The sequence below is a fragment of the Aegilops tauschii genome, chromosome 1 (genome assembly GCF_002575655.3).
Source record: "Aegilops tauschii subsp. strangulata cultivar AL8/78 chromosome 1, Aet v6.0, whole genome shotgun sequence".
NCBI lineage: Eukaryota > Viridiplantae > Streptophyta > Magnoliopsida > Poales > Poaceae > Aegilops > Aegilops tauschii.
In genome coordinates, this window is record NC_053035.3 from 304,046,818 (window position 1) to 304,053,487 (window position 6,670).

The following is a 6,670-nucleotide window of genomic DNA, read 5'->3' on the forward strand; positions in this document are numbered from 1 at the left end:
GCGAGGGAGGGGGGATACTTAGGGGAAGGGGATGTGGTTGGAGGAATAAATTCTGAAATCGCGCGCCTAATGAAAATTTCGGTGCAAATTTTGAAACTTGGGCGGGGGAAATACACAACGCAGACGAAGCGCGTAAAATACTCGTGCGCGAGAAAAAAGAAAGTTGGCAGATCCCGTCTCCAAAAAAATGTACACGTGTACTTGATTTTTTTCGTCAATGGTACGCCTGGTTTATTAGGAAATATCGCACAGGTAACTGACTTATGGGTCATTAACGCAAGAAACGCAGACGGGTACGACATAGAAACCGTGTGTTTTGTGATCTTCTAATGATTAACTCAAAAAAAAACGCACATGGGCACACATGCTAATCAACGCTCAAAGCCCTCAAAGGATGCTCTTACCGACATTGTACGTTAATACTACAAACTTAAAGTACTACTGGTAATTTTCTCTAATACTACAAACTTAAACTACTTCTCACATGCTGCCATCAGGGCATGCTGGCCAGAAGCCGGCGTTCTCCTTCCCGGCCTTGTAGGTGGCAGCCCACCGTGCTTCGATCTCCGCCAAGCTCTCCTCACCACGGCATGCGGCCTCTTTTTTCTTGCGGCGGCGGGACTCTCTTTTCTTGACTGCTTTCTGCCTTTTCCGCTCCTTCTGTGCGGCTTTGGCCGCCTCTAGATCCACCACCCATTCGGCCATGGTTGCCTCAAAGTCCGCCCATGTAACTATCTGGCCGCCGGCGGCGATGAACTCGGCGCGACGAGATGCCATCGCTTCCTTACCATGTGCGCGATCGCGGGCGGCGAAGAACGCGGCGCGGCGGGATGCCATCGCTTCCTTACCAGTTACTGTGCACCGAGGTGCCATGGACGACGCCTGGAGAGAGCTCTGGGACGGAGGGGCCGGGGCAGTCGTACAGTGCAGTGGTATTCAAGAGCTCAACCACAAACGACAACCGAAATTTGGTTTCCCTTACAATTTTGCTCGTTCATTATCGCACACGGTTCATCTCCGTCGCTTCCGGAAACAGTGTGCGCTGAGCCTATTGTGTGTTGTGTTATGATTGGCAGGAACCCCAGCCACGAGGATCGCGTGTGTGCACCATTGGATGCGCCGCGATCGAACGGCAATCAACCTCCCTCACATCACACCCGTGCACTTGTAGCTGGATTGGATTTATATGCGCTAACTGCCTAGAAAATGCACATAATCCCCTAAATATGGTTAATGAGCCCAAAAAATGCCAAATTTGAACACGGTGATTTGCAGGGTGTATGTTCGTCATAGAAAAAAACTCCAGGGCAAAGAACAAAGAAAATTTGGATTCCCCTTCAATCTTGAGGATTTCCCTTTCGAAAGCATGGAACTTCCTCGGTGATGGTTCGATTTATGGAGGGCGTGCATGACAACATAAGCCAAACCTTCTCACTTTTTACCAAGGCATGGTGAGGTCATACCATGGCACCATGCCAGGCGTCATGTTTTTTAAGTATTTATTTAATTTTTTATAGTTGAAAACCCAACAAACATACATTTGTGGTTGACTATTGCCACACATTCCGTCGAAATATCTGGCCATTCCTTGTAAAAGGCATGGGAATTTACTAAATGGCACGAGCATGGTTTTCTAGGCCGTTCTTGTGGATCCTTTCATTCATCGATTGTTTGAACTTGAATTATGTGCATTAATGCCTAGGAAATGCACATAATCCCCTAAATATGGCAAATGAACCCGGAAAAGTGCCAAATTTGAACATGGTGATTTGCAGGTTGTATGTTCATCGTAGAAAAAACTCACGGACAAATGACAAAGGAAATTTGGACCCCCCCTTCAATCTTGGTGATTTCCCCCTTGAAACCATGAAACTTCCTCGGTGATGGTTCGATTTATGAAAGGCGCGCAACACGACATAAGGAAAACATTCTCCAATTTTTACCAGGGCATGGTGAGGCCATACCATGGCACCAAGCCAGGCGTCATGTTTTCCAACCATGTGTTTCATTTTTTGTATAGTTGTTAACCGAGTAAACGACGCATTTATGGTTGACTATTGCCACACATTTCCTTGAAATATCTGCCCATTCCTTGTAAAATGCATGAGAATGTGCTAAATAACACAAGCATGGTTTTCCAGACCGTTCTTGTGCACCTTTTCATGCACCGATTGTTCGAATTTGAATTATGTCCATTAATGCCTAGAAAATGCACATAATCCCCTAAATATGGTAAATGAGCCCGGAAAAATGCCAAATTTGAACACGGTGATTTGCAGGGTGTATGTTCGTCGTAGAAAAAAACTCCAGGGCAAAGAACGAAGAAATTTTGGATCCCCCTTCAATCTTGAAGATTTCCTTTTCGAAAGCATGGAACTTCCTCGGTGATGGTTCGATTTATGAAGGGCGTGCATGACAACATAAGCCAAACCTTCTCAAATTTTTACCAAGGCATGGTGAGGTCATACCATGGCACCATGCCAGGCGTCATGTTTTTTAAGCATTTATTTCATTTTTATAGTTGAAAACCCAACAAACAGACATTTGTGGTTGACTATTGCCACACATTTCATCGAAATATCTGTCCATTCCTTGTAAAAGGCATGGGAATTTACTAAATGGCACGAGCATGGTTTTCTAGGCCGTTCTTGTGGATCCTTTCATGCATCGATTGTTTGAACTTGAATTATGCGCATTAATGCCTAGGAAATGCACATAATCCACTAAATATGGCAAATGAACCTGGGAAAGTGCCAAATTTGAACACGATGATTTGCAGGTTGTATGTTCATTGTAGAAAAAACTCATGGACAAAGGACAAAGGAAATTTGGACCCCCCCTTCAATCTTGGTGATTTCCCCCTTGAAACCATGAAACTTCCTCGGTGATGGTTCGATTTATGAAAGGCGCGCATCACGACATAAGGAAAACATTCTCCAATTTTTACCAGGGCATGGTGAGGCCATACCATGGCACCAAGCCAAGCGTCATGTTTTCCAACCATGTGTTTCGTTTTTTGTATAGTTGTTAACCGAGTAAACGACGCGTTTATGGTTGACTATTGCCACACATTTCCTTGAAATATCTGCCCATTCCTTGTAAAAGGCATGAGAATGTGCTAAATAACACGAGCATGGTTTTCCAGACCATTCTTGTGCACCTTTTCATGCACCGATTGTTAGAATTTGAATTGTGTCCATTAATGCCTAGAAAATGCACATAATCCCCTAAATATGGTAAATGAGCCCGGAAAAATGCCAAATTTGAACATGGTCATTTGCAGGGTGTATGTTCGTCGTAGAAAAAAACTCCAGGGCAAAGAACGAAGAAAATTTGGATTCCCCTTCAATCTTGAGGATTTCCCTTTTGAAAGCATGGAACTTCCTCGGTGATGGTTCGATTTATGAAGGGCGTGCATGACAACATAAGCCAAACCTTCTCAAAATTTTACCAAGGCATGGTGAGGTCATACCATGGCACCCTGCCAGGCTTCATGTTTTTAAGAATGATTTCATTTTTTATAGTTGAAAACCCAACAAACAGACATTTGTGGTTGACTATTGCCACACATTTCATCGAAATATCTGTCCATTCCTTGTAAAACGCATGAGAATTTACTAAATGGACCGAGCATGGATTTCTAGGCCGTTCTTGTGGACCCTTTCATGCATCGATTGTTTGAACATGAATTATGCGCATTAATGCCTAGGAAATGCACATAATCCCCTAAATATGGCAAATGAACCTGGAAAAGTGCCAGAACACAGTGATTTGCAGGTTGTATGTTCATCGTAGAAAAAACTCGTGGACAAAGGACAAAGGAAATTTGGACCCCCCCTTCAATCTTGGTGATTTCCCCCTTTAAACGATGAAACTTCCTCGGTGATGGTTAGATTTATGAAAGGCGCGCATCACGACATAAGGAAAACATTCTCCAATTTTTACCAGGGCATGGTGAGGCCATACCATGGCACCAAGCCAGGCGTCATGTTTTCCAACCATGTGTTTCATTTTTTGTATAGTTGTTAACGGAGTAAACAACGCGTTTATGGTTGACTATTGCCACACATTTCCTTGAAATATCTGCCCATTCCTTGTAAAAGGCATGAGAATGTGCTAAATAACACAAGCATGGTTTTCCAGACCGTTCTTGTGCACCTTTTCATGCACCGATTGTTCGAATTTGAATTATGTGCATAATTAATGCCTAGAAAATGCACACAATCCCCTAAATATGGTAAATGAGTTCGGAAAAATGTCAAATTTGAACACGTTTATTTGAGGCGGTATGTTGATCATTGAAAAAAACTGAAAGACAAACTTGGACGGAAATTTGGATTCCCCTTCAATCTTGGTGATTTCCCTCTTGAAAGCATTGAACTTCCTCGGTGATGGTTTGATTTATGAAGGGCGTGCATGACGACATAAATCAAACCTTCTCAGCTTTTAACCAGGGCACGGTGAGGCCATACCATGGCACCATGCCAGCCGTCATGTTTTTCAAGCACATATTTCATTGTTCTATAGTTGATAACCCAGTAAATGACGCGTTTGTGGTTGACTCCATTAAAATCTCTGCCCATTCCTTGTAAAAGGCTTGAGAAATTACTAAATACCACGAGTATGGTTTTTCCAGACCGTTCTTGTGCACCCTTTCATGCACCAATTGTTTCAATTTGAATTACGTGCATTAATGCCTACAAAATGCACATAATCCCCTAACTATTGTAAATGAACCCGTAAAAGTGTCAAATTTGAACATGGTGATTAGCAGGGTTTATGTTCATCGTAGAAAAAAAACTCATGGATGAAAGACAAAGGAAATTTGGATTCTCATTCAATCTCAGTGATTTACTATTGCACATGGTTCATCTCCGTCGCCTCTGCGAACCCTGTGTGTTCACTCACACATGCAAAAGGAAAAGAAAACCCTCGCCCACTTTGTCCCCACTCACTCACCGCGGACTCCTCCGCAACTCTGCACCCTAAGCTCGACGACTGTTGGCGGCAACCATAGGTCGCGCTCCAAACGGCACCGGATTTCGCCTCCACCGCTTTCCGCCGCCTATCTACACCGACATTCTAGACTCTGGTCGACTGGGGTTTTCTGCGGGATTGGGCCGGGGATTTTCTCATGGAGAAGGTAATCAACTTAATTAGCAAAATATTCACTCATTTCTTATCGCAGTCCGTCCGTCACTGTTAATCAACCGGCAGAAATCGCCGTGGAATCATTTTTGTTCTAGCTGATTCGTGGGTGTTCATTCATGTGTGCACAGTGCAAGCACAAATCGGGCAACTATGGTCGTGACCAGTCGGAAACGAAGTTCTATCTCACCATTCCGGATGACTTCAGGGAGCGCTTGGTATGTTCAATCTCAACCTACCACGGTCGGCATGGCCTAATTTTGTGAACATATATCGTCTGTTGCTACATTATTTATATATTTGCATCAAATCTTTGTTACATTATCTATTTTTAATTCTATATTTTTGTACTTTGCTTGCATCTATATATGGATATGTTCTATCAGTTACTCCCATATTTGCATCTTGCTCGGTTATTTCAATATATCTAATTTATGATCTTAATTTTCATTTCAAGCAGTACATCCCTTGCTTTGCAAGAACAGGAGTAGAAGGAAATCTTGGCCTTTACTTTGCTGATGACTCCCAGGATGTCATATTGACAACGCAACATGGGTTTACAATGACGGTTAGCGTAAAACTTGATAAAGATGGTCACTCCTATTTTAATGTGGACCTTTGGAGAAAAATGTCTAAGTGTTATGAACTGAAAGCTGGCAATAAAATTCTAGTGCGTGCACCACAGCCTGGTCTAATTAACATGGATGTTTACTTCCCCAACGTCATCAGCCGATCAAAGTCTGATCGAGGTTAGTGTCCTTTCAACTTTCTCCATGCTGTCATATTACTATTTAAGCAACCAATTGATCACTATTTAAGCAACCAATTGTGATATCATATTCTGACTCCATTCCTAGGCAGTAACAAATTCTGTTTACCAATTTATGCACACTATATATTGTTCTGCCATGTTCTGAATTAATAATACCTTTCCACCTTTTAAGCAGGATATGTTGGATGCATAGTGAACGATCTGTATGTTACTAAGCGTACCAAATTTCACTGGAAGGACTTGAAGCATGTCATAAACTTTGTTGATAATCTGACAGAGATAGGACAGCGTATGAACGCTGGATTTTGGATGGGATTAATTAGACTTATGGTGCACACACTGAACAAGACCAATTGTGTGCACAAAGCACTGGTAAAAAGTCTTATTTTAATGTTGATGCTCATAAACTATATATATCTTCAACGATATGTTACAATTGTTTTTTATTCTACATGTCAACAGAAATTGCCCCCTGTAGCCGTTCCTGGATCGATTTCCCGGCGTGGTCGAATTACACTTGTGCCTGCTAATAACGCCAAAGTGATTGCAAGGTACTGCATTTCCCGCAAAAATGGAACCATTCAAATTAACAAGTTCTCGCTTCTCGTGGCAATGAATCCATATTGGAAAATTGGAGACACTGTTCTACTCCTGCTCTACCAAGGCACAGGAGGGCTCTTCCTTTTCATTGACGAGATGCCGAGTCACCGTGATCAAGCTGCTTCCAGTGGATAGTTGTGGTTGTTGGCC